The sequence below is a fragment of the Sus scrofa genome, chromosome 3, assembly GCF_054392235.1.
Source record: "Sus scrofa isolate SSC_HxYL_T2T_F1_AM1 chromosome 3, Sscrofa_HxYL_maternal_Yorkshire_Landrace_v2.0, whole genome shotgun sequence".
In the NCBI taxonomy this organism is placed as follows: Eukaryota; Metazoa; Chordata; class Mammalia; order Artiodactyla; family Suidae; genus Sus; species Sus scrofa.
In genome coordinates, this window is record NC_139385.1 from 110,765,764 (window position 1) to 110,782,810 (window position 17,047).

General features: G+C 42.5%; 2 long non-coding RNA genes across 42 annotated transcripts in view; one reads left to right on the forward strand and one right to left on the reverse strand.

Annotated features, from left to right (window-relative positions):
- LOC146404854 (uncharacterized) overlaps nucleotides 1–17,047 on the reverse strand; it is a 1,116,837-nt gene that overhangs the window by 574,854 nt on the left and 524,936 nt on the right. The gene's annotated exons all lie outside the window — the stretch shown is intronic.
- Nucleotides 1–17,047, forward strand: part of LOC102165712 (uncharacterized) — an 846,917-nt gene that overhangs the window by 282,450 nt on the left and 547,420 nt on the right. For 4 of the 39 annotated variants that reach the window (XR_014842104.1, XR_014842097.1, XR_014842112.1 and 1 more), the window contains exon 1: nucleotides 8,714–8,836. The exons of 24 other annotated variants lie outside the window; for them this stretch is intronic. This is a non-coding gene — a long non-coding RNA (uncharacterized LOC102165712). Of the gene's footprint in view, nucleotides 1–517; nucleotides 2,604–4,044; nucleotides 4,364–4,930; nucleotides 5,047–7,080; nucleotides 7,290–8,695; nucleotides 8,837–9,215; nucleotides 9,357–9,845; nucleotides 10,024–13,227; nucleotides 13,273–13,527; nucleotides 13,623–17,047 lie in introns of those variants that run through there. 11 more of the 39 variants (XR_014842121.1, XR_014842126.1, XR_014842106.1 and 8 more) reach the window with 9 other exon arrangements.

Genomic DNA, 17,047 nt, shown 5'->3' on the forward strand with positions numbered 1-17,047 from the left:
TCCTGTATGTGGCATCGATGCCAGGACAACATCAAATGCCATGTGTTAAGGCTGGCAGAGTCTCTATCAGTCTGGGGCAGTTTTGTGGAACCAAAAGGAGATTAATGTGAGGGAGAAGTTAAACTCCTATTGCACCTGAGCCTGTTATGCATCATTGGGTGTCTTTTTGTGGCAGCAGGTTAATCTACCCTCACAAATAAATTTGTACAAATAAATACTCTTAACCTGTTAAAGCAGTTAACATGCCAAAAAGGCTAAGAAAGATGGAGGATGATATTTTCATTACCATCTTTATTTTTCCTGTGTCTTATCCTTGAAGTCCTTGGTTACACTTGACAACTTGAGGAGTGCGTTATTGAACAACTAGGTCAACCCTAAAGGATCCCCTGAAAACCATTTATTCTCTCTTCTAGGTGGCAGAAAACAATATCCCTGCTTTAGCATTTCTTTCTCATCAGTGTGATTTATGGAAGCCTCTGAATTACTGAGATTGCAGCAACATTTGTCTGTTCCCCAGGTGCCAATACATCGACTTTAAAGGATAGACAGCCTTGTGGTTCCCCTCACACACATGCTCATTTGCAAAGGCATGTGTAAGCACTGTGAACCCCGGATGCCCTTGGTGAAAAATCAAATCAACGATCTGGTGCGTTCAGCAAACATAGATGGAGGAGCTTGGAAGCAGAATGGATGGGGCCCATTACAGCTGACACGTGCACTCTTCACCAACAATATTGCACCAACAGGCAATTCTTAATCCATAATTCAGAGGGTATTTATGTCTCGTCCTTAATTTGTTTCCCACAATGTCGCATCAGGTGGGTCGGCATGTTTTATAGTTCTCAGTTTGTGGGGGGAACCGAGATGCAGAGGAATTTAGGACAGCACTCTTTTTGGGAGCGAGTAACAAGCTCCTGTGGGAGAAATGGGGTAACAGCATCAGCTGGGTGACCTGGCATGTCCTGTATGAACACCCCTTTCCTTGGGGAAGAGGGACAGGGCTAGGTCAAAGTACGGAAAAAATGGATGGGCTTTAGGGGCATGTGATCATCCTGAAACCACAAACAGCTTTATGTGTGCATGTTATTGGAGAGAGTCCACAGCTTTATGTGTGCATGTTATTGGAGAGAGTCCACGGCCTTCAGCCAATGTTTGAGGGGGCTAGAAACCCTCAAGCTGTTAAGAAGCATTTTTCAGACGTTCTCTAGCTGTAGATGGTCCTGGGCTCTGCATAAACAACTGATAGTCAGAGCCTTGCTGTGGGAATATAGTGCTTTTTTTTATAAGAGGAAAGGGGCACAGAATCTTCTCAGGCAGGGTTTATATCTGCCTTATGGATATCTGTTTTACTTACAAAACAATAGGAATACCTGATCTTATAATCTGAGGGAATTCCTCCGGTTCCACAGTGGAGTTGACTATCTTGCTGAAAAATGATAAAGACAGGCTTGCCATTTTAAGAAGAAAATGCTCAGCATTAACAATATCCTATGTATCCCTCCTAGGTAAGGTGTATGAAACTCGGAAAGTTTTTCTTTTCTGTACACCTATGTTTATATAGAGGGAACATTAGCTTATCAAGTTACCACAAAGGGAGCCACAGTTGCTGAGACATCAGATAAGGGAAAGAGGGACTTAGGCAGTTATTTTATAAGCATTTCTTTGCTTTGAATTTCGGAGGTGTTGATGAGGTCATGCTCACAACTCTGGCTACGAACATAACATGCCTGTTCCAGGGACAGTTCACACATTTTCTGGACCAAGTGCTTAGCCAAGCTTAGAAGACTGAATGAAACCATCATCCTGGGAGGGGACTGTGCGCAGGGCTTGGAGTCTATTGAAGGAAAGAGTGTGAGGGAAATAGCCCCTGAGAGTTTCCCTAAAATTGGGGAATAATAAAGTTCACATTCTTGTCTTGAAATTAAACATTAAACCAGCTTGGGCACCCAGGGCAAACCCTGAAGTCAGTTGCTGACACCAGCTGATTGATATTTTGGCCCTAGGAGTTGACCCTAGGGGAGCTCCTTTTCTCAGCTTAGAATTGAAGTAACTAAATTCTCAGCACAGTGTTGATTTGGGGAAATTATTTGGGTTTGCACAATTTGAGGTTCTGAGCACAGAATGTAATCAGAGTGGTGGTGTTGTGGTCAGGAATCCCGGGAGGCTGCCCATTCTTGTTGAGTCTCTTGTCTCCATGTTTTAATAAGAGATTAGAATTTCCTGGATGTCATCTTGTGATTGCTGGCAATTTTAGAGCAACTGGGTCTAATTTTCCACTCAGGGTGTAAAGATAAGTTGAAGAAACTGAAGTGAAATGCAAAACATAAAAGAAGAAACTATCGTCTTTAGATACCACCCCTCTGTCTTCTGTCACTCTTTACCTGCTGGTTGTAAAAATGCTCATCTTGGCATTCATCACTCTGCCTTTCTAGAACTTACCAGCTTATGTTTCAGCTACAGACACGTCACTGTGGCATTGTAGGCAGGGCTCAGCTCTCACCTGTACTCCAGATCTCAAGCTCTGTGGTTGGCCAGGTTCTTGGGTGTTTTACTGCTGCTTAAATGAAAGAGATTGAGATTGAAAATCCATTTGCCCAAAGAAGGTAGGTATGTATGTATATATATTCCTAAAATCCTTTGAACAGGGGTTTGGAGACCGGGTAGAGATTGGGATACTGTGGGCTCATTCTTTAGTGAGAGGACATGAATTCTAGTCCCACATAGCCCTCCTCCACCCCATGCTAGCTAATCAACTCTGGACAATTTGGCTAACCTTTATGAACCTTGATTTCTTATTTAATTATTTATTTTTTATTTTTATTTCCCCCAACACACTTTTTCCCCTCACTGTACAGCATGGGGACCCAGTTACGCATACATGTATACATAATTTTTTCTCCCATTGTTGTGGTCCGTTGTAAGTATCTAGACATAGTTCTCAGTGCTACACAGCAGGATCTCATTGTTAATCCATTCCAAAAGCAATAGTTTGCATCTATTAACCCTAAGCTCCCAATCCTTCCCACTCCCCCTACCCCTGGGCAACCACAAGTCCGTTCTTCAAGTCCATGATTTTCTTTTCTGTGGACAGGTTCATTTGTGCTGTATATTAGTTACCAGATATGAGTGATATCATATGGTATTTGTCTTTCTCTTTCTGACTTACTTCACTCAGGATGGAAGTCTCTAGTTCCATCCATGTTGCTGCAAATGGCATTATTTCATTCTTTTTATGGCTGAGTAGTATTCCATTGTGTATATATAACACACCTTCCTAATCCAGTCATCTGTTGATAGACATTTGGGTTGTTTCCATGTCTGGGATATTGTGAATAGAGCTGCAATGAACACGCGGGTGCATGTGTGTTTTTTAAGTAAAATTTTCTCCAGTTATATGCCCAAGAGTGGAACTGATGGATCACATGGTAGTTCTATGTATAGATTTCTAAGGTACCTCCATACTGTTCTCCATAGTGGTTGTACCAGCTTACATTCCCACCAGCAGTGCAGGAGGGTTCCCTTTTCTCCACCCCCCCCCTCCAGCATTTGTTATTTGTGGACTTATTAATGATGGCCATTCTGACTTATGTGAGGTGGTATCTCGTGGTAGTTTTGTTTTGCATTTCTCTAATAATCAGTGATGTTGAGCATTTTTTTCATGTGCTTGTTGGCCATCCGTATATCTTCCTTGGAGAAATGTCTATTCAGGTCCTTTTCCCATGTTTCCATTGGGTCGTTGGCTTTTTTACTGTTGAGTTGTATAAGTTGCTTGTATATTTTAGAGATTAAGCCCTTGTCAGTTGCATCATTTGAAACTATTTTCTCCCATTCTGTAAATTGTCTTTTTGAACTTTGATTTCTTTCATCTTTAAAAAGGGAATAGTGCCTGTCTTGCTTGTCTTAATGTGTAGTTATGAAGACCAAATAATGCCTTATTTAAATATAAGATAGTGTTTCAGTCAGGAGAGTTTAGGTTATGTTGTGGTAACAAACATTCCTGGAATTTCAGTTGCTTAAAAGAATTTTTTTTTTTTTCCCTCACAGTACATGACTAAAATGGTTTGGATGGGTTGGCAGGGGAACTCTTCTCATTGAAGTTCCTCAGAGAGCCAAGCTGATGAAGATCCCATCTTCTTGTGATGCTATCCTCTCCATGTGCTGCCACTGTGTGCCTCCATGATTACTGCCTCAGGAGAGAGAACACTAGAGTGTCACACATGGCCAATTATACACAATTGGCCTAGAAGTGATGTTCACTTCTGCTCAGTTTTCATTGGTCAAAAATAAGGTCTTTCCTAACTTGAGAGGAGATAGAAGTGTCATTCCATGAGAATTTATTGAGTTTCAGTAATGCCAAGCATAGGTATGTTTATGAAATTTTATTGATTCTAAGATGCACCCCCAACTCCATATTAGTATCTGAAGTTGAGATGCATTGAACAATCAAAATCATCTTATCATTACCGTAGCTCACTCACATTTTATTTCTGAAACCAGAATGCAGTTTACAACTGCTAGTATCCTAGATTGGACGATAATATGGTATTATTGCTGTTCTTCCCAGATGCTTGATCTTTAGGGATCCTAAGGGGCCATGACTAGGATGGGGTCTGTAATCCCAGCAGTGATATTGACCTAATTGCTCAGCCTCTCTGAGTTTTCTTGTACCCTTTGTCTGGGGCCAGTGGGAAGAGAGAGTTTCCTAAGGCTTTCTCTCACTCTCAGGAATGACAGTCCTCTTTTCCCTTGCCCTGACATTTGAGCCCCATTCTGAGACAAATCTTTGAGGCTATAAGGGCCCATAAAGGCTTATAAGACAGAAGTCTCCTCAATGGCAGTGACAGCATCTTTTCTCTCTTTCCAGACAATCCCCTAGACATTCAGAGGGTCAAGGCGAATGTTGATTTATGATTCAAAATTCCTATTCCAGGTGCTGAAGAAGCATGACCATCAGCCCATGTCTGTGCTGGTGTCTACACTGGATTACTTTGGGACTTTACCCTGATCCCCTTCATTGCCTTTCAGGTCATTGCCTTGAGACATCAGGTACTGCTTCTTCTTTTGTTTCTGTTTTCCTCACCTGTGGGTTCCTAAAATCATTTGTTTTGCACACCTACACACTCAAATGATGGCTGATCAGAAGCAGGAGGAGAGATTAAGGCTTGGGGTTTGGAGTTGAGGAAGAAAGTAGAATGGAGGGAGGGCTAAATCACAGATTTAAGTCATCTGAGGGCTGAAGTAGGGAGAAGAAAGCACAGGTTTCCTCCATGGCTCCTTCCCAAACCGTGTAGCTCTCCTGGCCTCTAGTTCATGTATCATGTATCACTTTCTACACATCTCTGTAAATAGTGTGATTTTTGGCAGAAGGGCTGAGTTCAACTTTCCACGCTATTCTCATTTTCAGCCCAGGCAGCCTTTCATGTATAATTTGTTATTTTAATCCTCTTGATTATGGCCAAGATAATGACCTTTATGAGAATGAATGGCTGAGTGAAGGCATGCCCTTTTGGGGAGTTTCCTGGTAACACATCTGATTCTAAGTTAGACCCCACTTACTGACATTCCTGTGGGTTTGGAGACCACCTAGGCTAACCCTGGAGCCAGAGGGGCTTCTTCTCTCAGGCCATGGTTGCTGTTGGAGAGTTTGGGGTTATGTTCTTGCCCGGAGCCTCCTTGCTTGTGTTCCTACTCAGATTTCCTAGGTCTTGACACTTTTCTTTTTCTCTAATCTCTGCTTTTAATTTAATGCACTTGTTTAAGTTTTGTTGGTGGCCAGCTTCAAGGAGCATGGAATTTATGGGCTAGTCCCTGGTGGCTGCGGTCTAGACACAGTCTGATGCCTTGCCAACCACTTCCTCACCCCACCTGCCCTGTGTGTTCCTAAGGAGCTGCATCTCAGGCTTTGCTTTGACCCTCTTCTGGGCCTCAGGCTACTGCCCAGTCATAATCTCTTGTTGTTGACTCCAGGTGGGTCTCTCTCTAGTCCCTGCTGCTGCCCCTTGAGGGTATGGAATGTCCCTACCCCAGGCACAGAAGCACTGCTGATGCATTTCCACCCAGGCTGCCACCACCTGATCCTGCCTTTGTCTCCAGCTGTACTCCTTTTTTTTCCTGTCTTTTTTGGGCTGCATGCATGGCACATGGAGGTTCCCAAGCTAGGGGTCCAATAGGAGCTGTAGCTGCTGGCCTATACCACAGCCATAGCAATGCGGGATCAGAGCTACACCACAGCTCACAGCAGTGTCAAATCCTTAACCCACTGAACAAGGCCAGGGACTGAACCTGCGTCCTCATGGATGCTAGTCAGATTCGTTTCTGCTGAACTTTGAGAGAAACTCCTCTAGCTCTTCTCCTAATGTAGCCAGCCCTGCCCTGGCCCAGTCACCAACAAGCCTCCATGGTTGTGGACGCTGTTCAGTCTTGCTCCCTTTTCTCATTACAACCTGCCTTTGCTCATTGGACACTTGAATGATGCCACAGCTAGCTTTGGAGTTAGACAGCCTTAGGCTCAAATATTAGTTCTATCACTTATTTTTACCAAAGTCAACCGGTTTCCCTAACTATAAAAATTGGGTATAGCAATGCCTAATCAAGTGCCCAGCATACAGTTCATGAGCAATGATCATTAGCATGTTATTAATATAGGAAGTAGGATAATTGTTATTAAGTTCATAAGGTTTAGTCCAAACAGACTTGAGTTCTAACTCTCACCCTTACTACTTAATTTTTTTTTTTCTTTTTATGGTCTTCACTTGTGGCATATGTAATTTCCTGGGCTAGGGACTGAATCAGCGCTGCAGCTGAGGCCTACACCACAGCCATAGCAACAGCAGATCCAAGCCACATCTGTGATCTACACAACAGCTTTTAGCAATGCTGGATCTTTAACCCACTGAGCAGAACCAGGGATTGAGCCTGCATCCTCATGGATACTATGTTGGGTTTTTAACCCTCTGAGCCACAATGGGAGCACCTCACCTTACTGCTTAATTAATGTCAGTTTCAGTTTCTGACTCCCAGCCTGATGCTCTTGGCATTTCTCTGGGCACCCTTTCCACAGCTTACTTTTCATGTTGGCAGATGGGGACCTAGCCAACTCCTGGGACAGACCATTGCAAACTGCTGGATCTAAATAAAGGGGTGATTATTATTTCAGCGGGGAGGACCTGCAAGTCAATGGTGGTTACTCAGCTCAGCATCTTAATAGAAGAAGACCGGCTCTCCATGGCGCCAGGAATCCCCAGCTTTCCTTGGCTCAGACATTTTTTGGAAAAGAGCTAAGGCCAGGGGTGAGACTGATTCCTTATTGACAAAGAGTGATGAGAAATTTAATAAGTTGCTTGGAGGAAAAAATGCCCTTTCTCCTTGGACAAAGAAAGAGGGAAGAAGCACTTTTTGGGTGAGGATAGAGGGAATGAACTCTTAGGATTGAGGAGGTTTGCAACCAGATCGTCTCTTTGCTGGGGAAGAAAGCCAGTGTGATTCAGCAGTTTTCTCAAATCAGCAGAAGGAGGAGGGCTGAGAGGGTCCAAAATCATGGCTCTGAGGGGAGAAGTTTATCTTTTCTGGGGAGTTGACAGCAGGCAGGGCTAGAGCAATAGGTTTAACATGGTTAATTGAAATTCGTGTGTAATCCTAAATCCTCCTTGTCCCTAGTGCTAACTACAGCCTCTCATGTAGTAAGTCTTCCATCAGAGCTGTTCAAAAGTAGCAGCAGTGATTACTTTGATTTTATCTTGTCCTGTTTCCTCTGCCCACCTCCAGGGGAATTGCAAACAAAGTAGGGAATGAGCTTACTGATGAGGTGGTATGAGAGACGAGCTTGTTGCCCAGGGCCCTGGGGTCTGAGCTGGAAGAGAGAGCAGCTCATATACCTCCCTCCTGGACCCAAAGGTGCAAAGGCTCATTGCTCCCTGGTTATTTGGGTCATATGGGTTCCCATACACATGGGACTTTCATGCTTGTTGAAAACCTTTTGAGGACTGTAGAAGTACAATGTTCCCTTGGAACAACTCAAATTTCCGAAAGGTCCTGCTTTAACTGCATCAGAATGTGAATTGGGTTTGGAAGGGGCTGGGGAGAATTGCCTGTTAAGAGCTTTTCTATGAGCCCCTTTTAGGAGAGCATTCACTTTAAAAATTATCTTTGTGTAAAACTCTGCATTTCCAATTATTCAGAGTGTATGAAATCTCCCTCCACCTCCCTGCTTCCAATTTAGTCCTCTGATAGCTCCAGATTTGTAACTCTCAAACCTTGTTTTTAAAAACAGTCATGTAATGTCTCTACAACATGATAGAATGGCAGAAATTCTGGATGTGTTTCCTGGCTTTCCCCAAAGGCCTTTCTTCACCAGGGGACCTACTGCAGAGAGTGAGGCCTGTAGGATGATAGAGAAGACCATTCCCGGAGCCCCACAGCAGCCAAGGAAGCAGAAATACCTGCCAAATGCACAAAAAGAAAAGTTAATAGGACCAGAACCCCAGGTTAGAAACTCACAGAGCTCCATCCCAAGGGGGCTGGGAGCTTGCTATTTGGATGATCTTGCTGAGAAAGTTTCAAGGACTCCAGGGGATTTATTAATGGTTAAGGCATTGAAACCTTTGGCTGCTTGCAGCAGTGCCCTTTGCAATAGCAAATTTGTCTTTTCAAATATATCTAGAACTTGTGCTTAATGTTCTTTACTGATTTAAACCAGGCAAGGAGGCAGTAAATCAGATGATCATCATCCTCAGGAAGGAGAGCAATCTGGAATGTTAATTTTCTAGCTGAAATTACTGGAAGTTTCTTTTCAGTTTGTTTTTTAAAGGGAGAGAATAAAAACGGAGCCAAGCCAAAGGTAAGAGGTTTTTTTTTTTTTCCCCCCCCCAGAAAAGCCTATGTTCCAGGTTTCCATTATTGTCACTTGCTGCGTTATAACTTATTGTCTTTTGTATTTCTCCTAAATGTATAAGGATCCAGATAACCGCTTTCAATGGAGCAAGGTATTTATCCCTGTATGGAGTATGGACTGTAGATTTGTATAGGGATAGTAGCCAGCCTATAACTAGAGATGAGATTTCCATATGGCAGATCATATGTAAGATCATGCATTTCATAGCTTATTAACTGTGGCTGTATTGGAAAATGCCTTAACTGGTTTATGTATTTTTTAACTAACAGATGGGGTTTTGGTAAATACATTTAATTATAAGGTGGAATTTTTTCTCTCCATTTAGTAGGGAGAGTAGGTATTTTCCTTTTCCTGGAGATATTGGAAACACAACAGTGAGTGATGGTTTGAAGCGAGATCTTAATTCGCTGCTCAGGAACTGAATCTGGGCAAGAATGTTTCAAGGAGGCAAAGACTGTAAAAGCAGGTACTTAGTTTGTTGTTAGAACACAGTACAACATGTGGGAGAGCACACAGAGAATTAGTCTGTTTATCTACGGCAGAAGCAGAGCAGTAATACACACCCAAGGGAGGAGTGTGGTTTTGGGCATTCCCCTGAATGGGAAGTGCAGAGAGGTGATTTCAGCCACTTACGTGGGGAAATTCTTCCAGGTCTTTGTTTCCCTTTGGCCCATTATCTTGTTTTATCTTTCACACCTGAAGACCCAGGGCACTCCCTGATCTGCATGTGCATCTTTTGGCCAGGATGGATTCCCAAGCAAGGCATGGTGGGAAGGTTATCCAGAAGTTTTATGGCCTGGCACCCCCTTCCTTTCTGACTCAGAGGGATCTCTCTGAGCATGTAGAGTTGGGGTCTCCCTGACCCGGAGAATGGGAAGTATGTGAGCTCTTGCCGAAGCAGGGCTTATCCCCTCTCTGCCCCTGTTTTGACCATTGTTTAACATGTCCACAGAAGACAAGAACCAATTATTTGCCTTGTGCCTGTTGCTGTTTCTATTCTGAAGTATATAGATAGGTGGCTGGGTATAAACAGCTATCCCAGAGCCCACCTATCTCCTGCATCAGGAAGTATAAACAAGAGGCTGGTTGTAAATGTCTACCCGGGAGCCCATCATCTTCTTAAGTCTCACCAGGTAACTTAAGTCTCGTATATACAGTGTGACACATGCTATCCTTTACGAGCTCAAACTTCTCAAAATGTGGGAGTTGAACAGCTTCTCTGGAGGGGAGGGGACATCAGGGAGCAGATCTGCTGGAGGAAAGGACCTGGAATTGGGTACGAGAGAGACCCATACTCAGACTGGCACTGCTTCTCACTAGCTCTGTCACCTAGGAGTCTCTGAGTGCTCAGAGCTTCAGTGTCTCACTCATATATGTGAGAAAATGACATTGGCCTTGAAGAATGGTTGTGAGGTGGAAAGTGTGCATATATGAAATTCCCAATGAGGTGTCTGACCAGTTAGTCTATGACTTCATGGCTGTAGGATTGGCTGAATCCAGCAACACTTTCCTATCGAATTCTCCTGACGACCTGATTTTGTGAAACTGCTGATTGAAGTTGGAGGGAAGAAAGATACGTGTATTATGAATGGAGCTATCATGCACTCAGAATCCCAGGTCCCCTCAAAGAGCCTGAAATATCAGCTCCAGCTCCCTTGTGGGAAATGCTGTAGGAATTTTAAGCACAGGCTCTGAAGCCTTCCCTGGAATCACAAGGTTTGTAGGCTAATTACAGTGTCAGAGGAGTGCCTTGTGAGTAATGGTTGCATTCTGTAATGACTCTTGGGATAATTAATCAGCATAACTTTGTGAGGCTTCCATGGCCTTCTTTTCTCAGCAGCAACAACTTGATTAGTTTGGACATAGAATAATAGTTTGATACTTAAAGAGGACTGGCTTCATAATGCTCTTTTTCATGAGCTCATTTTCTTCCCCCTGAATTTTTTGAACTTTTAATTATTTAAAGACCTGAAAATTATTTTAAAAAATTCATAGAGAATCTGAGACTCTAGTTTTGATCATTTATGTGTTGTAATTAATGGATAGAATTTTATCCCTCGTAAAGGGGACACAGCTGTGCAACAGCTATCAAATGTTATTTCTTATTGCTGGGCTTTTACTGGGCTTAAGCATTTGAGGCAGAACCAGCACGGCATTTTAGGAGACTGATAACAGCGGCAGATTTATGTAGGAAAGGGAGCACTGGACTTAGTCTGACCAGCTGGTACCAGTTTGCCTGGGGCTTTTCCTGTTTTTGCCCTGAAGGTCCTATTTCCTGGAAACCTTGCAGTCTTAGGCAAACAGAGACAGTTGGCCTGGGCTGTTCTGCTTTGAAAATGGCAAGTTTCATGTATTAAGAATTTTGGGAAAATTAGGGACGTTGTTCACCCAACCTAGACCAGGAGTGTATGTAGAGACCTGAGTTCAAGTCCTTGCTCTGTTGCTGCATAGCCATGGAACACTGGCTACGTCACTTTGTTGAAAAAGTGAGGGGGTGGACCATATAATCCTGAAAGTCCCTATCAGTGTTGACATTTTGGCTTATTATTGGAATTTGCCCTTTGCGTCTTTACCTCAGAGTTTTCTTTACTTCCAAGAAACCAGTAGCCAATTTGTTCTGAAAGGTCATATGAATGAATTCAGACTCCAGACTGGATACAAATGTTCAGAATACTTGTGAATCAAATCTCAGATGTGGGGGTAGAGGATGCTGATGGGGTATTGGGGTACTGGCATAAACAGGTTACAAACCAAACATCCAATGTAAGCATCTTGTGTTTCATGGCTAGGGAGGAAATTGGCTGAGATTTTCTGGTTTAGCTAATGTGCTAGTATTTCTCCACTATTGAGGTTGAAGCCTTGGTTATAACTCTGGAATCAAGCTTATTTGGAATATATTATTCCAAATAATATATTATTATATATTGGAATAAATATTGCCAATCTAAGATCAATCATGTGCACAGAGTTTGGGTGACTTTGATGCTTTGGGGGCACTTGGAGTTGAAAGTGTTGGTTCCCAGTGCACCAGTGATTACCCAATACAATGATAATTTTCCACCTGCCCATCATGGGATACAGATACAAATAACACAGGCTTTACCCTCTAGAAGCGCACTGTCTTGTGGGATAGTAATTAATTACTAAAACACAATATGGCAAGCCCTATAATGGAAGCATAAGCAGATTGATGTGGGAGAGTGAAGGAGGAAGCAATTGATTCTGCTATTCTGCTGTATATGTCATTGGCTCCCCAGGCTGCTGACTCATGCATGTACATCCATAGCCCAAAGGGTGGGACCAAGATGCTCCAAAGCTGTGTTTCTGCGGTTTCTTCTTTGGCTACAACAGGATAGAATGTCATTATTATAATTTTTACTGTTCAAGGCAAAAGGTAAAGTTGACACAGATGATTCGAGTTTCCATTGTATTTTCCTGAAATCCCACACCCAACTTACTTCCTTTAAGCTTTTCAACTTACTAGCTGGTGAAAATATGTGCACAGATTATAAATATGTCTTTTTAAAATCCGTTACTCCCTGCAACTGGAGATAGCAAAGAAATTTGGCTCCTGTCATTGTGAATCATTGCTCAACTTTTAAATAACAGTAGAATAGTCTCCAATGTGAGGTTTCCAGTTAAATGCACACCAGTGTAGTCCCATGTTAACAGTATGATAATTTTTGGCAGAAAGTGATAAAAGATGCTTGATTTTACCTATCTTATACTTAAAAAAAACCTTGACTTTCGTGTTTGATAATGAGAAATTTGAAACTTTATAGAGTGCTTTTCTTCATAGGAATAAGGAGCACCTCATATATTTTGCTGATTCATCTTTATAACATCCTTGAAATAAGGGAGGAGGGGGTAGCCCATTGTATATTTTATAGACTATGAAATGGGGGCCCAGTACAGGTAGAGGGCTTGCCTAAGAATGTGTGTTTGTTAATGAAAAGCCTTTTCCCAGCTCCCACATCTCCTTACCAAATGTCCTCTCACCTGGTTGTGCTGTTTTGCTGTGGCCATCAAGATCTATCAGGAAGTCACATTTTCTGATGAAGAAGTTCACTTGCACTTGTGGATGCTCAAAATACCAGATCCATGGGGACCACTCATCCGGATGTCATTATAGCTGAGCTCACACTATGCTGAAATTTTTATAGCAGCATTCTTCATACCTTCACCCTTGACGGTTAAAGTTCTGGACAGATCAGATTCCCTTCTTTAAAAAAGGAATGCTTGGATCCAAACCAAGTTTCATGGTGTAAGAATACATGCTGTAAGAAACCCCCAGCATACCTCAGCAAAGTAGGAAGCAGCCAGGAAGCACTGTGCTGGACAGTGACCTGGATGCGACAGCTGAGAAGTGGTGGAAAGAATGGGTGAGATAAGATGGGACCTGAATCTTTGTGCTAAGACTACCATAAGTTTGGTGAGGGATTTTGGGCCTCGTCGTCCTTCTATTTGTACAATGAATGGGCAAGGCTATCCAATATGGTAGCTATTTAAATTAGTTACAATTTAATGAAATTTGGGTTCCTATTATCAGTGGGTTAAGGACCAGATGTTGTCTCTGTGAGGACGTGGATTCTATCCTTGGTCTTACTCAGTGGGTTAAGGATCTGGAATTGCTGTAGGTTGCAGATGCGGCTCAAATCCGACGTTTCTGTGGCTGAGGTGTTGACTGTTGCTCTGATTTGACCCCTAGCTCCGGAACTTCCATATGCCACAGGTACAGCCAAAAAAGAAAAAAAAATGAATGAAATTAAAAATTCAGTTTCTCAGTTGCACTACCTACATCTCAAGTGCTCCATAGCCACATGTGACTAGTGGCTACCATAACAGATAGTGTAGACATGACATGTTTCCATCATTGCAGAAAGTTCTGTTGGAGAGCTGGATTGTATCAGTGGTTTCCCCAGTGTGTTTCAATATCTCTGGGATTCCTTAGATATTCCTTAGGGGCTCTGAGAAGAGTAAGGGAGAGCCTAGCAAGCAAGTGGGACTCTGAGCATCCTGGCTTCATTTTCACTTGTTTTACATAAAGTGGGTATTGCAATTTTGAGACACCTTTGAATTTAGGTTCTTTTATGAACCTGAAATGGTCTCTGTCTCCACTGTGTTCACCATTATAACTCTAGAGGAAGAGGGGGAAAGAACAGGAAAATGCTCTAATTGATGAGAAAGAGGAAGGAAGAGAACCTGCCCCTCCCAGCCTGAGAGGCTGTGGGAAGAAGAGGGGAGATAGAGGAATGGGAAGAAAGGCACATGTGCTGTTTCCCCTGACTGGTTAAATCTGTGAAGGGGGCTGAATTAGTAGATTGAGGGAAGCTGGTCTTTTGTGCTGCTCCCATTCAAGGCTCTGGGAGGTTACCTTGAAGTGTACCCTCTGCAAGCTGGAATCCATTTGGTGAAAGTGAGGGCCTGGCCTTAGCTCCTGAATAGAGCAAAGCTCCTTTCTTAGGGAGCCTGGCTGGGAAGATTGCCAGAGGTGGGAAGGGGTGGTGTGGTGTCTCTGGCCATGTTGCTGAGGCTGTAAGATAGGACTTTGGGGTCAGGACTGTAGAAGGGTCACTTTAAGGGCCCTGCTGGGTTGGTGAGAGCTGAAATGGGGCCAAGAGAGAAGGGAGACCCTGGGCCTGACCAGACCAAGAAAGAATAGTCTTGGTGACTATTGGTGACTATAATAGTGAATTATATCTGCTATAGATGGTCGGCAGAGGGAGTCAGCAGAATGGCTGGGATATAGTTGTGGGGTTGACCAATCATATTCATGTGGACCCAGGAACCAGCAGGAGGTGGTGGTAGAGTGTGAGTTCTTCTCTGATCCCCATGCCAACCTCCAGTGCCACAAGGCCACATGTACTCCCTGTATATAGATACCTTCTTGGAGAGGACCTGGGAGGGGGAGAAAACCAGAAAAGCTGTCAGTGAAAATGAGACTGAGTTTACTAAATTGAAATGCATTTGTTCATTTCTCCCTTCCTCTGCCCCATCTATCCAATGTGGTGTCTGGACATTGGGGAGCAGGTTTGGTGGTAAGAGGATTTTTAAAAATCAGATCCATTACAGAAAAATTTAAAAAGTTCTGTTTTCTCTGCACTGAGTATAGTGTTAATAAATTTTTGACCCTGTACCTTATATATTGACCTTTGGTTGAGATTTCATTTGGAGTTCATAGCAGTACTATTTATAATAGCCAAGACATGGAAGCAACCTAAGTGTCCATCAATAGATGAATGGATATAAATACACACACACACACACACACACACAGACACACACACACAGTGGGATATTGCTCAGCTATAAAAAAGAATGAAATAATACCATCTGCAGCAACATGGATGGATCTAGAGATTATCATGGTAAGTGAAAGAAAAATATCATATGATATCACTTATATGTGGAAGCTAAAAATATGATACAAATGAATTTAGTCACAAAACAGAAACAGACCCACATACATAGAAAACAAACTTGTGGTGACTAAAGGGGAAAAGGGAAGGGAGATATAAAGTAGGATTTGGGGTTTAACAGATATATACTACTCTATATAAAATAGATAAACAACAAGGTTCTACTGTATAACACAGGGAATTGTATTCAATATCTTATAATAACCAATAATAGAAAAATATCTAAAGAAGAATATATATATACGTGTGCATATGTGTGTGTGCACACACACACACATGAATCACTTTGCTGTACACCGGAAACAAAGACATTATACATCAACTTTACTTCAATTAAGAAAAAGAGATTTTATTTAGAAGAATCATTTGATAAAATAACGTTGAAAGTCCTCATGTAAGATAATTTCTATAGTCTATTTTCTCTGAATCGTTATGATTATGTTATGTTATTTATTTATTTATTTACTTTTTCGGGCTGCACCTGTGGCATATAGAAGGTCCCAGGCTAGGGGTCAAATTGGAGCTGCAGATGCTGGTCTCCGCCACAACCACAGCAAGGCAGAATCCAAGCCACATCTGCAACTTATACCATGGCTCACCTCAACGCTGGATCCTTAACCCACTGAGCGAGGCCAGGGGTCGAACCCACATCCTCATGGTTACTAGTCAGGTTTGTTACCGCTAAGCCACAACGGGAACTCCTGGATCTTTATGATTATTTTATTCTAAATGTTAGGAAAGCAATATATTCACCAGTCATCAACCAATCAGCCAACAAATGTTCTGAGTATGGGTCTTGGGCTGTATGTATTATCCTGGGGGATAATATACTGTTTATGATTGTAAATATGTGTAAACTAGGTCTTGATACAGAATGTATTTCTTACTGTGTTTGTCAGAGATAGAAGTTATAAAATACTTGTTTAGATGGGGAGACAAGATACAGATACACATAACTGGGGCTTTCCTAGGTCTCACCCTCATCAGCAATGCCAACTAAAAGGTCACCGGGACTTCATCCTTTGACATAGAATATTGGGTTCAAGGCCCTTGTGAGGCTCAATTGCTCTTCCTGACCTTGAATTTTCCCAATGAAGTTCCCCTTCTCAAACATTTTCCTTTGGCATTTGCATTTTTGAAAAGATTTATATTACTTTCAACTAAAAATGGCTTTAATAAGATAAGAAGGGAGATCTTAGAAGCAAAGAGAAAATTTGAAAGGTGCTCATGAAAGGCTCAAGCACACCTGGGAATGGAACTGAAAGCCAGTCTCCTCTTTGTCCCATGTAAGATGCTCTAAATCTGGCTTCATGCTTGTCATCATATTTTTCTCAGTCTTCATCATGCCCCCTTGAGCTCCAGTGAGGATATTCATGGTCCCCATACACCTCCCCAGGTCCTGGCTTGAGCTCACTCTCCAATTTATTTTAATCCTTCAACTTTGTCCAATTCCTCTTCCTTCTCAAAGTCCCCTCCATACCAACCTTTGAATTCGTTGGGGAGGCAGCACTGATGGTGGTTCCGTTCCTAGTTCTGCCAGTTACTAGCTGTGCAATTTTGGGCAAGTTACATAAAGTATGTGCCTTGGTTTTCTCATCTGTGAAATGGGGTAATAATAGCACCTACCTCTTAAGGTTGGTCTGAGGATTAAGTGCTTGGAACAGCACCGGGCATGGTGAGCAGTTTGCTTCATCAGTTCTGCATTTGCCTCTCTCAGTATTAATTGCTTATGGTATGT